This window comes from Melanotaenia boesemani, chromosome 3 (genome assembly GCF_017639745.1).
Source record: "Melanotaenia boesemani isolate fMelBoe1 chromosome 3, fMelBoe1.pri, whole genome shotgun sequence".
Lineage (NCBI taxonomy): Eukaryota > Metazoa > Chordata > Actinopteri > Atheriniformes > Melanotaeniidae > Melanotaenia > Melanotaenia boesemani.
The window spans coordinates 10913388-10940802 of NC_055684.1; positions in this window are offsets into that span (position 1 = coordinate 10913388).

The following is a 27415-nucleotide window of genomic DNA, read 5'->3' on the forward strand; positions in this document are numbered from 1 at the left end:
AGTTGGACCCAAGGAAGAGAGTTATCCAGCTAGGTAAGTTTAAAAGGTTTATTTGTGTGGCTTGAACGAAGCTGAAGATGGTTAAAGTTCACGGATCCAGGCGGTGTGGTGAGCGGGCAGACAGGTTCTGGTGGAAGCAGCTTTGGATCTCTGACAGGGAATCTTTAAGGAGAGCAGGAAGGTTAGGGACATGAGGAGCTAACAAGAACATGAATTTAGTTGAAGCCAGTGTACCACATAATGTAGCAACGACCCAGCGTTGAATGAAGATCAGCCTGGAGCTTATAAGCAGGTGAGGTGCAATAAGCCTGATTGCACTCAGCTGTGCTGCTTAACCACAGGACATGCCTCCTGTACACACACCACGGGAAGACAGCACAATCCACACAAGGGAAAAGTGAGGAGGAACACACAACAGAGCTTGGGGATTCGCGACAGTACTACCCTCTTTCAAGGGGAGCCCCCCGGCGACCCAATGAGATGGGGCGCTCATCCTGGATGAAGGACCGGGAAACCCAGAACTGTTCTTCAGGACCATAACCCGTCCAGTCCACCAGGTATTGCAGGCCCCGACGACGGACCGCCAACAAACTGCAAACAGAGAAGGCAGAATAACCACCCACAACCCGGGAGGGGGGGGCTGGAAGGAGGGACCAAAGGACTGAAGGAAACAGGCTTCAGCTGGGAGACGTGGAACAATGGATGGACCTTCATAGAAGCCGGCAACTGAAGTTTGACCACGGTGGGATTTATGAGCTCCAAACTCTCAAAGGGTCTGAGATACCTGGGAGACAGTTTCCGAGATTCAGTCTGCAAGGGAATGTTCTTAGACGACAACCAGACTTTCTGACCTGGAGTGTATGTCGGGGCCGGGGTCCTGCGCCGGTCTGCCATTTGTCTGTTTCTCTCAGCTGTTTGAAGAAGCGAGGCTTAGTGGATCTCCAGAGCCTGTGGCAGCGCTTCAGATGATGATGCACCGAGGGGACTGTGATCTCATCTTCGTGAATGGGGAAAAGTGGTGGTTGATAACCTTGAGAAGCCTCAAAAGGGGAGAGACCTGTAAAGTGTGAGAGTTCTGAGCATATTCTACCAAGCACGACTGATCGCTCCAAGAAGAAGGGTTTGCAGCAACAACACATAACAGGGCCGACTCCAGTTTCTGATTCACCTGCTCAGCCTGGCCATTGGTCTGAGGGTGGAATCTGGAACTAAGACTGACAAAAGCACCCAAAGCTCTGAGACAAATTGGAGCCCACAGTCTGAGAGGATGTCTGTGGGGTTTCCATAAAGGCGCAAAACATGCTGAGAAATTAGTTCAGTTGTCTCTAACGCTGTGGGCAGCTTAGGTATGGCCAGAAAATGAGCTACTTTAGAGAATCTGTCAATGATGGTAAGGATGGTGGTGTTACCTCTGGAAGGTGGCAAGCCGGTGACAAAATCCAATGCAATGTGGAACCAGGGCCTTCCAGGTACTGGGAGCGGGCGAAGAAGTCCGTCTGGGGCCCAAGTGGATGTTTTACCTCAAGCACAGGCTGCCACATATTCTCTAACATCCTCTTCCATTGTGGGCCACCAGAAGCATCTCCGGATGAGTGACATGATGCGTGCTGCGCCAGGGTGACAGGCATGTCAGGAGGTGTGGCCTCACAGGTCAAACATTTGATTAGGTGGACCTGTACCTGGATCTGGGTTGTTTCGAAGGGCTTCTGACAGTTTGCTTTAGCTCCCAGGTCACAGCAGCCACCAGACATGAAGTAGACAGTATGGGGTCTAGGTCATCAGGTGGTTCTTCAGGGCTAAACTGCTGGGACAGTGCGTCTGGCTTGACATTTGGTACCTGATCTGAAAGTGATAGAGAAGTTAAACAACCAAAGAACAGTGCACACCTGGCCTGTCGGAGGTTTAGTCTCTTTGCTCATTGAATATACTCCAGGTTCTTATGATCTGTCCATACAATGAAAGGCAATTCCATCCCCTCCAGCCAGTGTCTCCATTCTTCAAGAGCCAACTTCCCTGCCAACAATTCACGTTCTCCCAGGTCATAATTCTTTTCTGCAGAAGAGCGGCACCATACTGTTAATGCCCAAATAACCATAAAGCCACTTAAATGTAAAACGCTGGGATCAACATGTTCATACCACACAGATCAATAAAGCTCAAAGAGCTACAAGGGAACACTGGCTCATTTCTCAAACACTCAACAGTTGCACTGAAAGGTCAAAACAGATCTACAATGCAGAAAACATCCGAGATGTGAAATGACGTGCTGCACCTCAAGCTTAAATCGGTACAATTCACTGAGCCCACAATAACAAGACAGTGATACATCTGCTAGTTAAACTCTCAGTTTCTGCTACATTGCTGGATACATGATGAGTAGATGGGCTGAATCAAATGGTATTTGTTGGCGATGTGGAAAGAGCTCCATGGATGTGTTTTAGGTTATGATGTTTCCTTGGGCAGCCATTCTGGATACATCAGATTTTCATTCTGTCCATCTATAAGCAGTGTGTTTCAAGGAAATGCCAAATTAGGTTTGTCACCTCCATCAATACTCACTGTCCACATTTTGGACAGGTGGACATTTAACTTGCAGCAAGTTACAAACCCAGGTCAGTTTGAAAAGCTTGTCCACAGCAGACATCAAGCCATTGTCTAAAGCAGTGGTTTCCAACCTTTTTTCCTCAGGGACCCCCTTCATGCATTTACTAAAATGCCGTGGACCCCCTGCTCCACCCTGTGCTGAAAACATGCTTGGTTTTAGGCTTTTGAAAGTGAGATTCTCACCATAAATCATGTATTCTGGTTGAGTCCTGTCCTTTGATAAAGCCAAAGTTAAATGAACAACATATAGCCCTACTTTTTTCCTTAAAATAGAGACAGTTTGTGGACATTAATCACAATGGCTCTAATGTTCAAAGCTTCAGGGACCCCCTTTGCACTTTGTGGACCCCAGGTTGGGAACCACTGGTCTAAAGCACTTGTGATGACCAGGATCACCTCCTCAGATCACAAATGTATATCAGCTGGGGTTGCTGGGTCATGAATGACGCTGCAGGATTATTGCAAAGTGATGCCATCCTCGTTCCAGCTTAAAGACAGGAGAGCAAAAAATAGGCATTTTCGTAAAGTGATTCTGAAGTGGGGCTGAAACATATTCTTTCCAGAGTAAATGCAATTCAAACTTGACTGACTACTTACTGCCACAAAATCCAGAAGGTGTGTTACTGCAGATCTCAGACAGCATTGGCTGGCAGGAGCAGGTTTATCAACAGCACATGGACAGTTCTTTTTTTCATCTGACAATGAAAAAACATGTAACTTTAAATGGGCACAGCAGATTAAATGTCAGTCTATTTTAACAGATGTAAATCTTTGCAATTAGGTTTAAGGATATTGGAAAATAGGTCATGAAATAATGCACTAGCAGGAAAACAAGCAAACTTACCAAAGTGGGCACGTCCAAAAACTGCAGTTTAGTTTCTAGGAATCCAGTTGAAGACTGGATCATAGTAATGTTCCTGAGGATTAAAAAAAAAAAATCAGTGATCAATAATTCTGTCTTGTTTAGTGGTATAGGGGTCACAACCAAACTTATTTGACTATTGCTCACCAATTAGGTATTGAAATAAAATTTAATCTGTGATCCTTGGCTATAAAGTGTTGTGACTTATTTGAAGAAGAAATTGAGAAGTTAAATGTTTTAAAGGAATGGAGTAATTAATTTCAACATGATTCATTAGTAAAGACTTTATTTTTTATTAACAGACAAGTTTAATATGCTCTAATTCTTGTTAATTATGATGCTGCAGCTAGCATACCGAATTGGAAAGAAGGATCTCATTGTAAATACCCACGTGTCAAAGGTCCTGAATCTCACTCATGTAAAGAAATCCTCCAATGTCAAGACACTGAGATATTTCTATGATGAATGTGAAATTCAAATCAGGAACCGGGAGTCAATGGGAGTAGTATCAAACGCTTATGGAAACATGTTATCCCCCATACTTCTCCAGATGATGCCAGAGGACATGGCTCTAAAATACAGCCACCAAAGAGAAGAAAATGATGAATTGAACGTGCCCAGTGTACTGAAGATCCTCGAGAAGGAGTTTCAGAGCAGAGAAAGAGCTTTGCAAATGGCCAGACCATATAACCAAAGAGCGAGCCAGCTGTCTGGTCTGGTGTTCTACCAGCTCAAAAGCGCTCATGTCACTCCGCTGCTAATTGCTCTTCACTGGCTTCCAGCTGCAGTGTACATCAAATTCTGTTTCTGGCTTACAAAATAACCAAAACGGCTTCTGTCTACCTCCACTCCTTAGTCCAGAGCTACACTTCCTCTCAACAGTTACGCTCAGCCAGTGAAAGACGCCCAGTGCTTCCACCACAACCTGGCGTAAAATCAGTAGCTAGACTCTTTTCCTCCCTTGTTCCCCGGTGGTGGAACAATCTACCAAACTCCATCTGATCCGCAGAGTCCTTATCCACTTTTAAGAGCAAACTAAAGACTCACCTGTTAAAGGAGCATTTCCACACTTAGCTTAACTCTTCCAACTCTTCGGAATGAGTTAGAAAGATCTGTCCAGCTCTTTGGCTCAACTCAGCACTGAATAAGCTGCGTGCACTTATGCCCAAGATGATATTGTGTGATGAAATCGTGATCTTGTATTTAAACAAAGGACTGAAAAAGAAGCACTACCTCTAGCACTACATGACAGCACCTGGGTTCAACTGGACTCACAGCAGTCTGACTACCACTTAATTATGATGTCCCATCTTGTTTGAATTCTTGCTTGTGTTGTTCTTACTCTGAGATGTTAGTCGCTTTGGATAAAAGCATCTACTAAATGACTGTATAAAAGAATAGTCCTGACCGTAAACCTGAAAAATGCCCAGAAAGCAATATTGCAGCACACAAGGAAAAACTGAGAAAGATGGGCAGGTGCTTCATATGTTTGGGTCCAAAACATATTGCCAGATTCTGCAGAGTAACGAGACTGACATGTGTCTCAGACATCCCATTGCTGTTTGTCAGAAAATGACTCATAAATGATAACAGCTCCTGAAAATACAGTCATTTCATCAGTCATTCCACAAGCAGATAAGGTGAAACCCAACAATGAGAACACAGTGCTGCTACAAACTGCAAAGGCATGGGTATCTGGTCCTGTAGGTGGAAGAATAGTGTGTTGTTTGCTGGATGGAGGCAGCCAGGGAAGCTTTGTGCATGAGAATGTGGCAAAAACCTCAAGCTACCTGTAATCATCTTTGGCTCCCCTGCCCCAACAACTGTAAAACGCAATGTAGTGAAACTCTGCCTGGAGAACGTCTGGAATAAGGTCCAGAGTACTGAAAGAGAAGCAGTTGTAACGCCTCAGCTATGCACAGCTGTGATGCAGGTTCCTGGTGATCATATACAAAAGGAAATGAAAAGGAGAGGTCTGCCGCTCGCAGACTTTTCTGGATATAACAAACATGAACTCTCTGTGCTGATGGGCTCTGACAACTATTGGCAGATAGTCACAGGCCAAGTAGAGAGACTGACAGAGAGCCTGGTTGCATTAGAGAGCACCTTTGGATGGGCCATACAAGGTCCAGTATCAATCTCCAGTATGACTGGGACAACCTGCATGCACATCCAGCTCAGTGAAACTGCACAGCTTGACAAACAGCTGCGTGCATTCTGAGAACTTGAGCCACTTGATATCACAGGTAAAAGGACTGAGAGTCTGGAGAATGAAGAACCTCTACAGCGGTTTGAGGAAACCTCCATCTAAAAGGATGGGCGTTATCAAGTGGAGCTGCCATGGCGACAAGACCGTCCTCCTCTTCCAGACAATTACTGCAGAGCAAGGAAAAGGTTGGAAGGTTTGAAAGGAAAACTTAAAAGAGACATTACACTCTACAGCAGATATAATGATGTGGTGCACGACTACTTAAAGAAAGGAATGGCTGAAGATGTCCCAAGAGACAATACAGAATAGCTATTCAATTCGGTCCTACAAGGGCCACAATCCAGCAGGTTTTCCATGTATCCCTGCTTCAACACACCTTGTGCAGAACTTGATTGGCTGTTAGATCCATTTAATTTGATGCAGGTGTGTCACCACCATCTGATATCACAGGTGTGGATTTTGCTGGACCACTATATGTGAAGGAACAGCGCTCCATGAGGAAATCTTATGTAGCTTTGTTTACCTGTGCAGTAACAAGAGCTGTACACCGACAACTTTCTGCTGGCACTAAAATGATTTGTCTCAAGAAGAGGATTGTGCAAGGCGATCTAACAGTGCCAAAACATTTAAGAGAGCGGATCAAGATTTAAAGAACCTGTAGCAGAGCATCAAGTCCCCTCAGCTGCAGGAGTTCTTCTCAGAAAAGGCCATCTCTTGGCGATTCATAGCAGAGAGAGCTGCCTGGGGTTCTGGCTTCTGGCAGCGTCTTGTGTGCTCAGTCAAATACGTCCTGAGGAGAGTGCTGAGGAGCGCAAAGCTCAATTTTGACATACATTTTTTTTAATAAAACTTGTTTTATTATTGTTTTCCGTAATGACTGTTTTTCAGTAGGAGGAAATGACAAGGAGATGGAGATATAGACAAAGATTAATGACTACTTTCTGGAACAGCTGGCAAAGAGAATACCTGTTGGACTTGAAGTCAGCCCATCGCTGTGAGAAACCGCAGCCCCCTATGCTGAAAGTGGGGGATGTGGTACTCATAGGAGAAGACAACATGCCAAGGCAATCCTGGAGGCTGGGAAGAATCAAGAAAGTTTCCAGGCCGTGACGTTGTTGTCATGTGCTGTTCGCACCCACACTGGGACTGTATTAAGAAGACCTGTTCAACTGTTATTTCCTTTTGGAATTTTAGATGAACTGTAGTTTATCGGCGGGGAGGATGTTGTGACTTATTTGAAGAAGAAATGGTTTACATTAATTTTGATAAATATTTGGTCATTCATGGTGTAATTCATTCAGATATTAAATGTTTTAAAGGGATAGAAGAATTCATTTCAACCTGATTCATTAGTGAAGAATTAACTTTAGAGTTTGAGACAAATTTAATATGTTCTGATTCTTGTGTTAACACAAAATCTTCATTACCCATCATGCATTTGAACTGATTGCTGCCCTCGCTAGTTTGGCACGAAAGGTGTGACATCAGAAAAAAAAAAAAACTGAGAAGTTGAGCGTAATAGTTTCCCTGTAACATGTTCATAAAAATTGTTCACTAAAGTTGATGTTCGACTGCAAGCCGGAGTGTCGTCTCATACGTTTTTGATGTGGTTCAGTTGAGCTGCAACATAAAGTGGTCAACATTGTATGCTGTAGTGATAGTTTTACTCACAAATCCTTCACCTTGTCCTGCCATGGAGACACTCAGTGATGGGGAGGTGATACTTTTTGTACAGCCATGTTCTCTGCACTGGATAACTGGGGGGGAAATAAGAAACCACGGTGAAATAAGTTCTGTTGTGTTGCCTCCATCAACTGAGACATTTAGACAGTGAAATACTCATTGCAAACGTGAAACAAAGTCTGCTGCATTACTTACACGACACACTTTTCATCAGAAGCTTCCTCAATGGCATTGACAGGACACCTGTACTTTCATGCTCCTTCAGACTTTGCAGGGTTTTCCTCATCAGAAGTGGCAGTAAGAACTGACCACTCTCATCCATATTAGTGGGGACCTGCACAGAATGAATATGAATCAACACAATGCTCAATGCTTTAATCTCTGTGTGACTCAACCAGTCATTTTGAATAAGTGGATATACTAGGGGCAATTTTTTTTTCTTTTTTTTTGCCGTCTTTAACTACATTTAAAAGGTAAAGTCTCCAGCCACACATTTTAAAGTTATTTACCTGCTCTAGCAGAAACTCACTAAATGATCACCAGCTGACTTTGAAAAGTTAGCGGGAAAAGACACTCTGTCTTAAAGCTGCCCGCCTTTAAGACAGACAGTTTGTGTTTTAAAAGGCCTGTCCGCCTTCCAGCACAGCCTCGAGACGGACATCCATTTGTCCTCCTTTTGAGATCATCTTTTACCTCATCTTTTATCTAATAAGGTCTCTAATGAAAAAGTTAATGTGCCTAATTAAACATAATTCAATTAATAATATGTAATTATGCATCCCCTAAAGATGTTTTTGTGACAGATAACTGGGTGAAATTAGTGTAAAATAAATATCTGACATTTTATTGGTTAACGGAACTGAACATCATTAAATTAGCCGTGTGGACACGTTTCCCCAAAGTATTCAAATATTTTCACTTTGAGGAGGGCGTGCAGCATGCTCTGCTTGATTGTTACAGCGACAGTAACGAGACATTACAAGCTATAACAAATCAGCTGCTGGCAACTAACTATGGAAAACACAACAGTGTTTATCAGAAGCTAAATCTAGCTCAAAATGACATGCTTGCTGCAAACTGTTTAGCACACATTTGCACAATGCCACAAGATGTCATCCTCGACAGCACTCTTTCTTTCACATCACACATTAATAACATAACACGGTCCGCATACTTCCATCTCCGCAATATCAACCGCCTACGCCCTTCTCTCACCCCTCACACCACCGCCATACTTGTACACAGCCTGGTCACATCACGCTTGGATTACTGCAACTCCCTTCTGTTTGGTCTTCCCCAGAAATCAATTCATAAACTTCAGCTGGTACAGAATGCAGCAGCCAGAATCATCACTAGAACCCCATCCATCCATCATATCACCCCCATCTTACAGCAGCTCCACTGGCTCCCCATCACCCATCGCATTCACTATAAAATTTTGCTGTTAACCTTTAAGGCCATACACAACCTCGCCCCTCCATATTTTTCTGATCTCCTCCGTGTTGTCAAACCGGTCCGTTCCCTCAGATCCTCCTCTGCAATTCACCTCATCTTCACCCCCGCTCGCCTTGTCACCATGGGGAGTAGAGCTTTCAGCTGCTCTGCTCCTCATCTGTGGAACTCACTCCCCCCTGACCTCCGCAACTCTGATTCTATTCATCTGTTCAAATCCAAATTGAAAACACATCTGTTTAAACTGGCTTACTCATTATAATATGTACATTGTTGCAATCACTGTTTTATGTTTTTCTTGTATTTTATTTGGATTTATTCATTGTTGTGTTTTTATTGTACGGTGACCTTGAGTGTGAGAAAGGCGCCTTTATAAATAAAATGTATTAATATTATTATTATATGCGGCTGGCAATTTGGATCCGGACATTGAAAATGTTGTGTTAAAGGTGTATAGCCATTTTAGCATCTCAGCCAGTAGAACAGCACAGCTGAGCGAGTTTTGGGAGATTGTAGAGGTGGGTGAGTGCAACCTGCTGCGCCACCTCATAACAAGTCACATTCTCAAGGTGTTCGCAGACTGCATTCAAGCACTTGAGGCTAAATCATTCAGCATAACCTCTGTGTTTATAGTGATGACTGAACTTAAAGGGAAACTTGAGAGGAGGCTAAAGGACATTTTTTTCTGTAAACAGCACATTTAAACAGGCAACTTCTGATTTGGCAAAGAAATGTAAGGCTGATTTCATTCAGTTCTATGAAAGAGCAAAGAAATAGAGTGAAAAGTAGGGCTGCACAATAAATCCTACAAAAAAATATTGCGATCTCGATTCACACATACATGTGATCTCATTTATACACGCAGCGATTCCAAAGCATTTTATATCATGAGCTGTATCACAAACAAACGCTCCTAATTTCCTCCCGGATATTTTCAAACGTCCCCAAACGCAGCGCTGCCGTTGCCTCCTCCCTCAACCAGTGGTAAAGCGCCATTACAACACGTGATTCAGTGGAGGAAGCCCACCTGCAAGCCAGTGTTTGGAAAGAGTGAGCATGAGTCAAAGCAGAGCAAAGTCTGCAGGAAGGAGGTTTAAATAATTAGCAACGAAAACCCAAGCACTAGTGGCGAGTCACCCCCTCATGCGAACCGAACTCGTATCCAAAAGAGATTTGCATTCGGCAGCGGTGTGGAAGTATTTTGGATTTAAGCCAGATGACGACAAACAGCGTGATTTGCATAGTAAAGCGTTTTTTGCCCTGGTTGCAGAACCGCAAGGCAACACCACAAATCTCTACAGTCGCATTAATCACATACAAAACAAGACACACTGACAGATGTCAATAACCATACTGAACCTTATACAATGCATTATATATATATATATAGAGGGAGAGAGAGAGAATGTGTGTATTATATTTGTATATGTAATATATACCTGTAAAAAAGTGACATTAAGTGCATTTTAAGTTTTTGCATTTTTTTCTCTTGCTATAACAGGGCATTTGATTTTTCAAACGAGAAAAGCCTGTAGAAAATGTTTTCAATTGAAATTACTCTGGAAAAAACTGAATATTGAGCCATAAGAAATAAATGCAACAGAACAGACTTTGTTGACTTTTTATTTAATGATTAATGTTGTTTTATAGGCAAGAACTAATAGGCTCTGTTAGTTCCAGGTACAATGTGTGCAATAAGGTTATTATAAAAAGGTTTTTAATAAACATTGAATCTGTCCGGACTTTTTTATAAAGTTCAGTGCAAAAAAAACATTTTGTGAAAATAATCGTGCCTGAGAATGGTGATCTCAAATCTGAGCAAAAAAATCGTCACTCACATTTTTCGGAATCATGCAGCCCTAGTCAAAGGTCTGACTTCTCCGAGAACAGCTTTCACAGCAAAATATCAAAGCTCTGCCTCACAGCTGCCGTGTCTTATGAAGAGTACAGTGATGCAGTCCAGGCCTGCAAACTAAAAAACATTGATATGGATGGACTCGATGAGGAATATGGCATGGTGGAAGCTATTCTCAGCTGCCCACAAATGGAAGCTTGCCACAGTGAGGAGTGCTCTCTGAAGCTGTCTTCCAAAACCACATGTCCCACTGGTGAACCTGACGAAAGTCAGCATCTACATCCTCTCCACTCCCTGCAGCAATGCACATACAGAACACGTCTTTTCAAGGATGACCTCAGCAGGGACAAATGACAGAAATCGTCTCCACGTGGAAAGTGGCAAGGCAGAGCTGCAAACTTGGCAGCTTCGCGTTGGAGACATGTACATGAAATTTCTCTCAAACAACAAACCACTGGAGGCAGCCAGAAAAGGCCAAAAGTATCAAAAGTAGACCTTCACATCTTTGGAGAGTAAAACAGAGTCATACTATCTCATGGGTTTCATTTTTTTGTTTTCTTTTTATCCTAGCTTTGTTGAGTCTTGAAAATAATCCTCCTTTTTGGTGTTATGGAAATGGCTAGCTAACAGCGAATAACGCTAGCAAGCTAGCTAACAGTGGCTGTACAGTTAGCATTACCTTAAACCCAGAAACTCATATAGAACTTTAGCTTTCCTTAAACTCATGATTTCTCAACCCGGACATAATATCATTGTCCTAAAAATAATAAAGACTTCTTACTGAAGGATCGTGGAGCAGTCGATGAGTCCTTCATCTCTGCTTGCCGGAGTTTGTCTTTGTGTCGCGCCACGAACATGGCGCCACCTACTGGCTTGAAGTAAAAGCAGCATGCAGCCTATCCTGGCTGCTATCAGACCACAGAAGAGATGGAGAGAGAGATCTGGATTTTAACTCTTGCCTTTTATTTTATTTGATTAATATTGACAATCAGCAGATAAATTTCATCAGTGTCTGAAAGTAGAATTCAGGAAAAATATGCTTTTCTTGGCCTTGGTTAAATAACAACATATGTGATAAAGTGGATGGTGAAGGGAATACTAAGAAGAATTCCACCATTAATAAAGTATTTTTCATTTCATTTTCATTTCATACTTGCCATCTAATTATTCCTTTTGTTGTTGTTGTTGTTCAAGAAGAATAAACATTAAATTTAATCATGTAAAAAGTCCTGATTTAATTTAGCCCAACAACTGTGTTAAAATGTCCTGCACATCAAGTGTGTCAAACTATTTTGAACACTTTCACACATTTTCATCATTACATGTAAAAATGCAGAGATATTCATTTCTACACTTAAGAAATTCTTAAAACTACATCAAGTAAATATTTGACAAAGAACATGGCAAATTATACAAATTGACAGGATTTAGTGACTAAAACAAAACAAGTATTCTCTCGGTATAAAAGTTGGAGATATCATGGAAAGAGTTTCAGTCCCGTTACAGAAGCAGAAAAAATGATGACATTCGGGTGTTTCAAGACAAAGCCGTGACAGACTGTGTCTTTATTCATTTCACGGTGTTACACTTAAACTGACGTTACAACGTGTAAAACTCGGAGCTCAGAACAGAAGGAGGCCAGTATGTTTTAAAACAGCAATAAAACTCGGATTCATATCGTGTAAAAAGTCATTTAATGTTTGCAAACATGGCACTTGAAAATAAGGTTTAAATTGGTTTATAACATAACTTGGAAGAACATAACTCACCGTTTTACACCGTGTATTAAAAGTATTAAAAAGCCTGTGCAAAAAAAAAAAAGAAAACGGTTGTCATTTTTGGCTCTATCCAACTTTTATATACAGCCTGTGGTTGTTACCCACAAAGTCTGTATTACATTATGTAAAACTTGCGGAGAAGAGAGTTTGAGGTAAGGCGCAAAAAAAAAGAAAAAAAAAAGGCTCAACTGCATTCTTAGCTTAACACAGCTTATGTCAGTGTTGTCTACCGGGTATACTATCATTACTTCTAGCGTAGAATTCTCATGACTGTCATCACCTCTATAGTATAGGGGCTCAGTACTATTCATTAACACTAGGGTATAGGGATTCGGTACCGACTCTTTTTTTCTATATCTCACTCAACACACAAACACACAGACACACAGCTAATGGTTGGTAGCGCGCACTGGCGGCAGCTGGTGGCTCCCGCAGAATTAACTTCTGCAATGCAAGTTGAGCACCACAAAACTCTAGAACACGGGCGCTATTTATAGGCCTCTACGCCCCTAGCGACTGCGAAACGGTGCAGAATCAAGACATTTTTAATTTCGAAATATCAGACCATCTTACATGAGTCTAACCCGGAGAAAACGTGAAAAAAATCAGCAGGATTAATCAGAAAAATATTTTCAACACTTAACCCGCTCAGAAAAAGCCCACTTTTGTAGTAATTTAAATTCCCCATGAGGCCTTGCGGCACTTACCCGAAAGTAAGAATTGAACATGTAGGGACAAAATATCATTTTTTATTTTTATTTTGAAAAGTAGGTATTGACAAATAATTTCGATGGTGAGGTAAAGTTTTGTCAGACAAGGCTTCCGTTTCCTCTGCTTTGTGTGTGTGTGTAAATTACTTCCAGTTAATTTCGATCGAACTGATCAAGCGAATTAGCCGGCTGGCTAACAAGAAGACAAACTTCTCTTAATTGACAGTTAAAGGCTTATATTTTGAAGGCCAGTCGCGACAATACACCTTCAAGAGTATGAAGTCGAAATAAAATGATATTTGGCACAAACATGACAGCGAACATTTACGTCGCCGAGCTTTTTACAGTGGCCGTCAGCTTCATGCGTGCAAAACAAAGCTCGCTGCTGTTCATCTGGCATATTACTAACACAAAGCAGAGAGGGCTCAGTCAGCAGCAACACACAGAATCCAGCATAGCCCTATAGATAGAACAAATATTACAGCTACAAACATAAGCTGCATTCACGATGTTAACAATACAAGCGTTTTCCTTACCAGTCTAGAAAAAATTCTGCAAGCTCAGCATCAGACTTCTGTCATTTCACAGCCCAAAGGCTGTCTCCAGCGAGGAAAGCGGCACAAAAATGTCCTGTTTGGGGTTTCTGTTAGCAGTTTGTTTGCTACTGGCTATCTTCTCATCTAGTTCTGTTGGCTTCTAGCCAGAACAGTTACACGACTCATGTCTATCTAATAGAACAGTGTCCTTTTTTGTTTGTTTTGTTTTTGGTTTATTAACTGAAATATCCTGTCCTCAATAAAAAATATCTCACAAAATATTTTTATTATTATTTAAAAGCCCCCAAACTTTATTAGAAGTAATTGAATATATGATAATCAGACAATGAGTTAAAGGACAGTCTGACGTTGTGACCACAATGAGGATCGAAGCCGCGACCTTCGGATTAGAAATATGTAATTCTGCCTAGTAATCAGAGCCGTTGGTCTTCTTTCTGCGCATGCGCACAACAGGAGGACATTATTTCTATCTTTGGAGACATCTTTTAGGTATTGAACCCCCTGAAAGTGTAACCAAGTCTTTACAGGGCCATATCCTCCTGAGAACCCAAGAAAAAATGTGTTCTACAATTTCTGTTTTTCTATGATTTCCTGTCTATTTGGGCCTAAAAAAACACCTTACAATTTTTATTTTTTTAAATATATATTTTATTTTAATTTCACAGCATGCCCACTGTAGAGGACAACAGAACGACATTCGTGTAAATATGAAACTGAATTTAGAAAATGAGAAAAAATGAGCAGATATATCTTATAGAGTGATATTCATCCAAGAACACATTCAACTGGACCAAAAATAATTAACTCTGCATCACTCTTCTGTTACTTGTTGCTTGAAAGGACAAAATGTAATAATACATTACAATGTAATGTATAACATGTATTAATTCAACATTGAACTGTACGACATTGAACAAAAGTAGTTATGCTTTCCTTCTTCCTCTGGATAAATTATCTGTGATAATCCTGGAAGCATGTTTTCTTTTTGGTTATGCAGAGTAACATCTTGCATTTGGTGCACCTGATGTATGTCTTGCCATTGCAGCCCTTGTTCCTGCATCTTTCTCCATGTTTGATGTCCATCATCTCTGGCATGTGCCTGGCTCCTTGTCTGCGTATAGATAGCTCTGGTTGTGGTATCCTTGTTTTGGTTGGTGGCTGATACTCTTCCTTGCTGTCTTCACTGCTGTCATAAGATGAAGAGCTATCCAGCAGCTCTTCAGCCAGGTGCAATTTAAAGTCCAGGTACTGCTGTGTATTCCTAGCTGGTCGATTCAGCGCTTTGCTGTCAGATTTGTACTGTATCCAAGCATTTGTGATGGCAACATCAAAGAAATGCGTCATCACACGTGACGTCCACTTCTTGGTCCTGGTTGACATGCGGTAGAAGCTCAGCATTCGGTCACAGAGGTCTACACCACCCATGTTTTTGTTATATTCCCTGATTACTGCACGCCGTCTGACATGAACATGACCTTTGTCTTTGTTGGACCATCTGCTACAGATATCCTCTGGATCTTTCCCATAGACAGTGGAGGCCATCAGAACTGGTTTATTATCAAACCACTTTGTCACTGCCAGCTCAGGCCCCCTCCGGACCAACATCACTGAAGCCCCTCTCCCTTCTTTTCTCAGCTGCTTATCTGCTGGCAGCTGGCATTGCTTTGGAACCCTGTTCTTCATAATGGTTCCAGTTGCTGGAAGACCCTTTGAGAGCAAAGTGTCCATGTTACGACCCAACTCTCGAGGGGTATGAAGGTGGGCGCAACAAATAAATGCACTGCAGACAGGTTGTAAAGAGGAGGTAGCAAGGACTTTTATTGTTTCAACCGGAACTGGGAAAACGATACTGAGGGGTGGTGAGGAACGAATGCCGGGGGTCGGGGACACTGCTCAAACCAAAAACACAATAAAACTATACACTAGAACACAACCACAGCCAGTGAAAACAACAAAACCCTATGGCGACCTGAAGCAGGTGAAAATAAACTGGCCTACTAATCTACCAAAATGTGAGAGCAGTTCCAATAACTCCTAAATCCCGGTAGACTACCTATCCCGGCATATACTACAAGTACTCTATCTAAACAGTTTGTACTTATCACAAACTAAGCCAGACCCAACTTTAGGCAAAGCACAAAGGGCTTGATTAACAAAGAAGGTGAGTAAACAAAAGTGTCCGACACACGGCCTGCAATTCCAATGCTCAGAAAACACAAAACCTCAAGTCTAACTGTTCAAACTGCTACTCCCAGAGGTATCGCTAATTTCCAAGACACAGCTCTAAACCCCCACAAACACAGCAATTCTCCAAGCCGGGAGCAGACTGCCTGTGTCAACAGTTGCTCCCAGACTGAATGATGTTCCCAGGCTTTATTTCCGGAGGAGCGCCTTCAGGAGCTGTGATTGGCCTCTCTGGAACCAATAGGATGGGTGGAATGGGCGGTGTGTCTGGTCTGACCAATCCACTGGAGGCATCAACAAGTAGGGGTTTTCATTGATGATAAGTTTCAGGTGGTCGGAATTACCATCAGTCGTAACAGTCCATAAGATCGATTGTTGAGAAATATCGATCAAAGAACACATAAGTTCCTGTAGGAACTGACTCGACCATTCGCAAGACTGCTGCAGCTCCAACTCCCAGTCTTTGGCCCCTCAATGTGTTCTTACCCTGATAGACTTCAAAATCCAGGACCAGACCATTTGGTGACGCAAGCACAAAAACCTTTAGGCCAGTAGGGTTTGGCTTTCCTGGCACATACTGCCTGACTGGGCAGCGGCCTGTGAACGGGATAATTTGCTCATCAATGCACACCTTGTCACATCTTGGAAGGCTGAGACAACCTTGCCTCACACGGTCAAGCAATGGTCTGACTCTCCAAAGAATGTCTGACTCTTTTGCCTCCTCACTTACATCCAGATCATTGACAATTTTGAGTGAGTTTCTCAGCTTGTAGAAGCTATTCCTTGTCATTTTCCTGCTAATAACAGGCACTTAATTTTTTTTAGCCCAAAACATTTTGACTCTGGGATAGCCAAGGCAGGCCATGTGTACTGATATGCCAAAGAAAGTCTTGATTTCTTGGGCAGTAGTATTCAGTGACACTCCTGTAGTTTGCAACTGCCTTTGATTTGTAAAAGCTGCCAGATCCTCAAAGACTTCGTCATCAATGTACTGTGAAAAGTATTGGATTGGACTCCAGTGTTCATGGATTTTAGGGTCATCTTGATAGGCAGGAAGCCCAGGTAGCACAGGTGTGAATCTGTTATGATGGAATGGAAAAAAACACAAATAAATTCAAGTTAATAAAAGGAGAAAAAGTATTTTTTTTTCACCTCAGTTTGGATTAATGCAGTAATTTCAGTGTCATGGAAGTGATATTGTTCCCTATTAACCAGTTTATAAGTGTATTTTTAGGTAGTTTGCATATATTTAACTGCATTTACACATTGTACAAATACTACAATAATCTAATATAATAAAATGCAATACATTACCCTGAAACTAAACAAAACATACATGTTAGTCCTGGTCCACAGAGCACGACGACTTTCCTGCTCCCTCTCTGCCTCTGACTCTGTCTCATCACCATCTCCTGCATCTTCTCCCTCTCCTTCTTCATCATCATCTTCTGCTATTACAGGCTGATATTCTTCCTCATCGTTTTCCTCATCTGAAAGCTCCAAATCTGAATCTCCCTCTAATATGTGGTATAAAATCCTCTCAGCTTCACTTTTTTCTCCTACAACAATGTGCAGTCATTAAATACATTAAAATAGTCCTGGTGTCCACTACAGTTGACATTCATTAAATGACTGTTATTTCAAAACAGAAATAACAAAACTGATCTCAGATGTTAAAATATTGTTGTTCACATGCTAATGAACAAGAATATATATTACCATCATGGTAAAAACAGCAATAGATAAAGAATATTTAACTTACCTCTCCTCTTTCCATAAAATGTGGTTGTTGGTATGGTGGCCATCTTGATAGAGAAAAAAGCAAAGTTCCCAGCATGCAAACCCATCACATGACACATCACTGGAAAGCCCAGGATGTCCTCTACAGAATACAATAGAGCTTGATAGGGTAACACCAAATATTTAAGAAAGATACAGGTGAACAAAATGTCTATTATAAAGGACAGAAATGAATAGGTCAGGTCTCAGGTCTCAGGTCTTTTTTGTGTGTGTGTGTGTGTGTGTGTCTGTGTGTTTTTTCTTTTTTTAAAACTGGTTCTTTCTTTCTTTATTTGTAATAATTATGTAAATATTAAACAGCGTATGAGGTTTTTAGTTTTTCCAAACAAAGCAGATTCATGTTTTCAAAATGAGATTTATTTGATAAACTGTTTCATTTGACTGCTCTCTGTCTTCATGGGTTTCTTCCTCTACAGGAAGACTTCATTTCTATTTTTGGATGTGTCTCTTAGGCCTTTTGTAAAAAGGTTTTCTTAAAACTGGACCTGACTGAGTAGCCAGGACATACACACGTGGACAAATTTGTTGGTACCCTTCGGTTAATGAAAGAAAAAGTCACAATGGCCACAGAAATAACGAATCTGACAAAAGTAATTCTAAATAAAAATTCTATTAGATTTAACCTATGAAAGTCAGACGTTGCTTTTCAACCATGCTTCAACAGAATTATTTAACAAAATAAACGCATGAAACAGGCCTGGACAAAAATGATGGTACCCCTAGAAAAGACCTAAAATAATGTGACCAAAGGGACATGTTAATCCAAGGTATGGCCACTAATTAGCATCACAGGTGTCTACAATCTTGTAATCAGTTAGTGGGCCTATATATAGGGGTACAGGTAGTCACTGTGCTGTTTGGTGACATGGTGTGTATCACACTCAACATGGACTAGAGGAAGCAAAGGGAAGGAAGAAAATTATAGACAAGCGTGTTAAAGGTAAAGGCTATAAGACCATCTCCAAGCAGTTTGATGTTCCTGTGACTACAGTTGCACATATTATTCAGAAATTTAAGATCCATGGGACTGTAGCCAACCTCCCTGGACACGGCCGCTGGAGGAAAAATTATGACAATTAAAAGAGATGGATAATACGAATGGTAACAAAAGAACCCAGAAAAACTTCTAAAGAGATTAAAGATGAACTTCAAGCTCAAGGAACATCAGTGTCCGATCGCACCATCCATCGTTGTTTGAGCCAAAGTGGACTTAATGGGAGACGACCAAGAAGGACTCCATTGCTGAAAACAAATCATAACAAAGCCAGATTGGACTTTGCCAAACTACATGTTGACAAGCCACCAAACTTCTGGGAGAATGTCCTATGGACAGATGTGACAAAAATGGAACTTTTGGCCAAGGCACATCAGCTCTATGTTTACAGACGGAAAAGGCGCCCTTCAAACCTGAGACAACTGGAGCAGTTTGCTTATGGGGCCAAAATAGCTGCTGAGAGGTGCAGAAGTCTCATTGACAGTTACAGGAATCGTTTGATTGCAGTGATTGCTTCAAAAGATTATGCAAGAAAATATTAAGTTAAGGGCACCATCATTTTTGTCCAGGCCTGTTTCATGAGTTTATTTTTTTAAATAATTCTGTTGAAGCATGGTTGAAAAGCAATGTCTGACATTTATTAGTTAAATTTCATAGAATTTGTATTTATTACTTTTGTCAGATTCAAGTTATTTCTGTGACCATTGTCAGCTTTTCTTTCATTAACCAAAGGGTACCAACAATTATGTCCATGTGTGTACCTGCAAAGACACACACACACACAAAAGGATGTTACACAATTTAACATGACAACTTAGTCCTCAGCTGGAAAGCAACTATGTAAGTATTAAACAGGGATGTTTATGTATTAGTGTATGAGGGTTTATTTAGTCCAGACAAAGCAGATTCATGTTTTTTAAATCAGATTTGTTTAATAGATTGTCTAATCTGACTGCACTCTGCCTTTGTGGGTTGCTATGGTAACAGTGTAGACATGAGTAACAACCTACCTGTCAAGGTGTGGGTAAAAGTCATTGAAGCTGCACAAGGTTTCCTTACTTTTGTTGCTGCAGCTCGACTTTCCTGCTGGTGTATTCTTTGGCATGAACATGTTTTGTAACAGTAAAACCCATATGTCTCTAATCTTTGATCAGTCTCAGTCAAAGCTTCTGAATGTAGATTTATTCAGGTTCTTGGCTTGGATAGATCGCATGTTCAATCCAAAGAGATCCTATTCAAGGCTAGACAAGTGTCTGTTGTTGCAAACTGATTTAAGAAGACTGGCTGAGTGGAAATCTATCAAGGTTTATTGGACAGAATATGAAACTTGTACAAGTGAGAAAGTCGACCACAGTCTGATGGAGTCCAGAGAGGTTGTGAAGAACAGAGCAAAAGGAAAATGCTTTTGTAGTAGTACAAGTTCCTCAGGTTGGCCTCTCCTCCCTACTCCATCACTGAATGATTGAGTTCACCTGGCTTGGTAGCTGATTTTAAAAAGGGTAGAGCCAGGACCACACACCCTTTTCACAATTGCAGCACCTACAGGTTTACTTTGGCTTCAGCAAGGTGTGTATTTTAAGTTTCTTTCTCATGGGTTCCTTTGTTTTGCTTTTAAGTAAATGTGTATCCTTGGTTTTTAGCTCATTTCCTGGGAAGGTGACTAAGAGGGGACTGGAATCCAAAGCTGAATTGGTAATGGAAGGTTTCTTCCCACTGTATTACTTAGTCAACCTGATGTCTAATTTTAACTTTTTGTATTGTCTTGCAGGGCAGCCTGCTACTGTTTTTTTGTTTTGTTTGTTTTTATAGATATATTGTATTTTGTTTGATCCTGTTTGGGGTTCCCTCCTCCCTCCATAGTTTAGAAGCGGCTGGTGCTGCCTCTGGAGTTTCTTTTAGTAACTAATTTTTTTTTATTAATTGTGAGCCACTGTTGGGGATCTGGCCCTTTGTTTATTTGTGGTTATTGGTTGTTTTATCACTTGGGGTTTGTGTGTGAGTGTGCTTGAGTGTGGGGGAGCATTTGTGGATTTTCCTTTCGGTTTTTAAGTTAAGGTAGGCCCGCTCCCCACCAGTAGGTTTGGTTTTTTTTTTTTTTTTAGACTTTCCTAATCTGATATATTCTTCTTTCAGAGTATCCAGAGGCGGTACCAGGGCTAGTGAATGCAGTTTAGTACTGAAAATGGATCTGTTGGAATAAAACACTTGTATTTGATGCTACCCCTCTGCTAGTGTTTGTTGCACCACCTCGTGTCACACTTTTAACAAATTGTTAAAACCAAGGGGCTGGAACCTGGGGTGGAAATCTACCCAGATTCCATCCACTTTCACACAGAGCCTCCTCAACACAGTTCTCCTTTCACACAGTCTTATCTTGCAGGTTCAAGGTCTCAGCGAGTTCTCAGGCAAAACGTATTTGCACAGGTAATGCTACGGTCACGCAAGCATCAAAAGGGTAACATGACATACTTAAAGAATTAAACGATTAGTCAAAAGATTTATTCACAATTCACCATTTTTGATTTAAATAATCAGTAGCACCAGGGAGAGGGCGTACACAGAGTGACATAAGCATACTTTGAGGTGTTCTAACCCCAAAAAATTGTAAGATTCATTTCTGTGAGAGTGGGACTGGGGGGCAGTAGAGTGATACTACAGGGATATCAAGGATCTATATTAAAACCATATGAGGCTGGAATAGTGGAGTTTACAGTTTAAGGCTGCACCTAGATCAATGGAGGATGCACTGCAGGGGAGGTTAAAACATGATAGAGCCACAGGAACATGCTCGGTGAAGGGGCCGTTATCACAGCATTATTGTGATCTATGGTGCACGCGGCCAACACAGATAGGGCAGTTGTTAGAGTGACAGGCCAGGGCTGCAAAAGAGGAGTCTTCAGAATCACATTAGGAATCAAAGAGCACACATAACAGCTGTCAGCTGTAGATTCCAACACAGTTTGCTTAGCTAATTGATACCAGAGATTGACATGTTCATTGTGATGAGCCAACATATCTTTGATTCAGCATCAGTGTAAAAGAGGGCACCAGCAGCCACCAGGAGAGCAAGATGAGATCCAGGTGGAATCCGAGACCTTTGCTGCAGTGTCTGCGGTCAGGGGCACCTGGTAGCTCTCAGCAACCTGAACTACTGTGTGAATGGCACTCAAAGTGCCAGCCAGGCAGTAGCTGGAGAAGTGCACTATCATCTGTGAATCAGTTTTGCATGTTAGGGTTAGATTACCTCAGAGTATAGGCGAATCTTTGTTTACATCTTTTTGCGCATGCGCGTTTGGTTGGGTGGCAAGAAGACCTGTTGAGATGGCGGAACCTGCTAGCATAAATAAGAAAGTAAGCGGGCGAAATCCAAATTATATAAGTACGCTAAGCTCCGAAGACCAGAGGAGGTTTAGAGAGAAACTAAAAATTTGTGTTGCAGACAAAATCGAACAAATACAAAGCCCATATGAAGTCTGGGATGACGAAAAATACTGGTCTGACTCACCTGCATCTTGGCCACAGATGTGCTGGGGAGATATTTATTCTTATTTAGTTGAAAGCCCTGGACCCTTCACCCACGAGAAGTTAAAAGCTTTTAAAAGCCTCGAAGCTTATAACTATTTTGTTTCAAGAAAGGTTGCGCCAATCTTTTCGGTGAAACAAAAATCAGTGGTCGTGCTCAAAGCGGAGGTCAGACCCGGCCAAGCAGAGTCACAGCGTGATTCGCATCTTCCGTGGGTGATCGCCCAAGAAACCGGTGAAATAATCACATGTCACTGCGACTGCAAAGCCGGGTAAGGCTTTATTTATCAGTGCCTTTGAATTTTTTATTTTAAATCTAATGACTGTTTTTCAATTTTATTGGTCCTGTTAACTATAATTTAAATGGCGTTTGGTCTATCGTGAAAAACGATCATAACATCTTACAAAATTTTTCTTTCAAATCCAGTCTAGGAGAAACATGCAGTCATGTAGCAGCTTTAATGTTTAAAGTAGAAACAGCGGTCAGGATAGGACTTACAACAGCTGCGTGTACCAGTGAGGCTTGCAGGTATCAAAGCACGTATCATAGCACGTAACCATTTCCTTCTTTTTTCGGTGGGAATGCGGAAAAACTTTTTGTTGGGCCCCCAACGAGCCGTACAGCCAATCACAGAACACGAGTGAACCATGTAGTAGATCGCCCTCAAACTCCAAACGCAAAGAAATCCAGCTAACAGATGCAGCTTCTTGCCACCCAATACCGTGATGCAATGCGGCAAAAGGTAAACACTGACGTCACAAAAGATTCGCCTATTAGGTCTGGAAGTTGGAAGTGAAAAGGGAACCACCTAACACACCCCCACATCAGAGCTGAAGTCAACTGCTGTACTTGGGACAAATGAGGCATCTAAGTGATCATTAATTTTATCAGCATGAAGGATGGAAAACCATCAGAATCCAGGAAACGAATGACTTCATCAGACTTCTCCAAACGCATGAACAATTTTCCATGTATAAGTGGAATCAATGTGAAAAAATGACATCTGCATCTGTAGAGAGATGGCCTGTTCAAGTCAGGGCCACAAGCTTGGACGTTTTGGCAGAAAGACAAGAAAGAAATGAAGAAAAAATGGAATGAGAAAAAGAAATAATAAACAAGTAAAATAATAATACTTAAAAATTACAAATAAAATAAGAAGACATCAAGGAGGGTTGATCAGTAATCCGTGAACCAACATGGATGTTCTATGGATGGGCAGGCACTTTTGTTTGTATATTTATTTATTTACACATTTAATTTATTTTGTAGATTTACTTTTTTATATGTGCATTACAACGTACAAATCAGAATGGATCTACAAAATCCTGTAACACGTTATCACAGATGTCTGGAACTGGAAAATATAAGAGATCAAACATCCCCCTGCTTCAGACATGTTTTATTTTTAACCATAAAAATGCAACCTCATGTGGATAAACTACGAAGTACACTTACTCTCATTTAAAGATTGCAGTTAATGTTTTCTAAGTCATTTTCACATTTACCAACATCGTCCTTTGGGCCAGATTTGACCCTCTAGAGGGTTAGTTTGGGCCCCCGGGCCGTACCTTTGGCACCTCTGCTCTCAGGAGTTGTTGCTGCTGGTCACAGTTTGGAGTCTTTGAATACTCGACTAATGAGAGATCGGCATCTGATTTGTCTTCGTCCTCATGATTTACGAGCCTGGATCCATGAGAAGATCTACAGAGTTTTCATTTACAGCAAAACACTGAGCTCTGTTTCTGATGGAAGCTGAATTCCTCCACAGGGGTATTGCACGAAACCAGAATAAAGAAATCCAGGATAATTAAGCAAGCCCAGCTTGACCTAGCTTGCCCGGCCTATCCTGGCTTAATTGGTTGCACGTTTGCTGAGCCAGGATGAGAAGGTGTGGCTAGGTTAAGCCAGGTGAAGATAGTTGGGATAAGTGCGTGTGCACGGTATACTGAAGCAGACCTCGCGATCGTTCACAGAATCACCGATGGGGAAATGGATAGAAGTCGCGCGTCCTACGTCACGGCCGCTGAACAACAGCTCCTGACGAGTTCTCTGACGAAGTTAAGGATATTATAAGGAAAAAAAGGCAATACCAATGCCATAAGTAAAGAACTAGAGAGAGCCTGACAGACAATAGCCGACTGGCTCAATGCGTAAGTAGTCAAAAACTGTACAATTAATAAACAGTGCTCCACTGGAACTGTCATAATTAGGCTACAATTAAAGGAGTTACTTTTCAAATCCACTAACTGTTGTATACTTTAAGAGTGACAAGCAGGTGCATGTTACTCAGGAAATGTAGAGTATGATTAGGTGCAAACATCCACAATGTGTCATTTAATCTATTTTCCTCATGTAACGTTTTTATCTATTTTATCTTTCTATCCTTCATAAAGGACAAACCTGTCTGGCCATAAAAGGACCTGGCAGCAAGAAAAAATTAAATATAAGAACATTTTGCAGGCTGGTAAGTGACTCCAAAGTAGATAACAGTGAACAAATGAGGTGAATAGATAAGGTGTCTGCTGACATGTTCAATGTCTGTATGATTGTAGCAGTTAAAAAAAAAAAAAAAAGCCTATAGAACTGGCACAGGGGGCGGTCCACCAAGCCAGGATGTGACTCCAGCAGAGGAACTGGCACTCCATTTAAATAAAGGGAGGCCAGTGATGGAGGGGATCCAGGGAGGGACAATAACTGACTCTGTCCCAGCCACAGAAACTGTCCGCTTCATACAAGCAATTCTACTGCACATGGAACACAATCAAATAGAATATAGTGTCTGACTTTGGATAACCTTGTAGTGTCTGGGAACACAATTACACTTTTGGAGTCACCAGAAGATGATCCGGTTAGTACAGTGTCTCGAAATCACAGGCTTGGTATGTTCTGTGAAATCTTAATCCAAGTCCTCTCGCTACATGTATACGGCAGGGGGAAGGCACATCTGCAGCTGCAGAATGCACGTCTGCAGATGAGGAGACTGTGTCAGTGGAGTCCAGAAGGCTTGAGACATGTCAATTTTATGGGATTGGCCTGCTTATTTATTCCATGAAGGATATGAAGTCAGTGATGTGGTGCTAATAGAAAATGTGTAGCAGGACCCGGATGCTGCACAGTCTTCTAAGCAGCCTGGTAACATTGTGAGTATTGGCTAAAGTACATCTACGTTATGCACAAATCCCGCTGTGCTAATTGACATTTCCTTTACAGACTTCATAAACTGTCAGAATGCTTTATTCAGGGCACCTGGAGAGAGAGATAGAGCTGGCAGATGTTAAAAGCTGACTCAAAAAGAGCAAGCCCCAAGGAATGGAGCTGGATCTTGAGATTAAATGCCGGGCACTCAGAAAAAAGGAAATCCAGTAACTGAAAATCTGTATCTCTCAATGACATAGTCATCTCCAAAGGCCAGGGGATGTGACCTGTCCCTGAAGACTCGTTCACGTCTGAATGCTCTTCTGAGGATGAGGGCTTCCTCGTCCAGCACATCCTCCGAAAAAGGGCAAGCCATTATGAAGAGGGAACAGGTGAAGGGGAGTTGGACCTATATATTCTACATTGCCCTCGTCACGGATTTCTTTGAATACACCTTTGTAACCTCATCCGCTGTGTTTTGTAATCTCAATTAATGCAATAAACCATATATTTATAAAACCTCTGACAGCAATTTATCAGCAGTCTTCATTAGCATAGCAATATAACACTTGGCCTGAGTAATAATACTGCAACTCGAATCCATATAAAAAGGCTGCTGCGATTACGAACAGATTTTGATTAAATGTACAGTGACTGTATATGTAATATTTTAATACTGGATGATTAAAATGACGCGCCATACTTAGGAAGACCATGGACATGCTGTAAAACACATTAATTCCTCACAGAATTGACGCTGGACATGCAGGTGACTCGCTAGGATTAATCTTCCGGCAGTTAGCAGCGGATAAATCACCACAGTAACTTGGCCGGGTTTAGTTTGAGCTGCTTTCATACAACTGACTTAGGGCTAAATTCAGCCAGGATAACCAACATATCCCGGCTTAATCGCTTATCTTGGTTTCGTGCAATACCCCTCTGTTGTGTGCAGATGCAGTTCATTGATGCTCTGGATGGGGAGGACCTGCTGCTAACAGGCGAGGTGAAGTGGCGCCCTCTGGTGGAGGAGAACGCTCAAAGCATCCTGAAGGTGGTCACATCCACGTACAACGACACAGGGCTGTGAGACGACGTCCACATCCTCTTCTTCCATGTTTACACTCTCCCCTGCAGACCAGACACTTGTCACTGCTTTTTCACTGTTTAAATAAAGTTTCACCAGGATGGCTGCTGGACTCTTGGCGTTTCCAGATCCCTCAATGTTCTCAGACCTGAACAGGACTCAGACAACATCACTGTTTTTAAAATGCAAGTTAATAAAGTTCTCTGTAAGAATCAAAATGAGGTATTTTCTTATTTTTTGGCATCTCATAGAGCCCAATTCATTCCAATTTAACGTAGTCCAAATATTCCAATTAAAACAAATCCCTTATTTGAGCCACATTAGTCTATATTTATAACTGTGTTCATATAAATCAACTTTTAGATGCATCCCTTCTCCAAAAAACGAATCAAATCTCTTTCAGCTCTGCAGAGGCCTGGCAACGACACATTAATTTGATTAGATGTGTTGGAGAAGGGACGCATCTACAAGTTGCAGGATAGTTGGTCTTGAGGACTGGACTCAGTCTGTTACCATGGTATCCGACTTGTAGTAAGCCACTTGCTGGCAGGTCCACCATAAAGAAACTGAGTTTCTACCACCTGGAGCAGCTGTCAGATGTAGGATGGTAACAAAGCGATTCCAGAGATTTTGAAGCTGAATTACTACAAGTTTTTTCACACCTGTAATAGATATCACTTCCTGATCAATATCTCCTTAAACAGTATTGTTTTGCAGTCAGATTTTCCCTCCGTACATATCCAACATCACACCGTTGATGTAATGATGTCACATTTCTGCACTGAGCTGCAATACTTTTTATTTATTTTAACTTTAGAAATGGGACCTTTCTTTATAACACTGTCAATGACGAACGTGGAAAACAACGATGTGTGAAGTCATGAGGAAAGTCTTCACGTCTGAAATAATAACTGGTGATCTGCTGGTAGTTTCTCTGTCGGCCTCTGGTTTCCAGCAGGTGGTGTCTCCTCGCCATCCTCTTCCT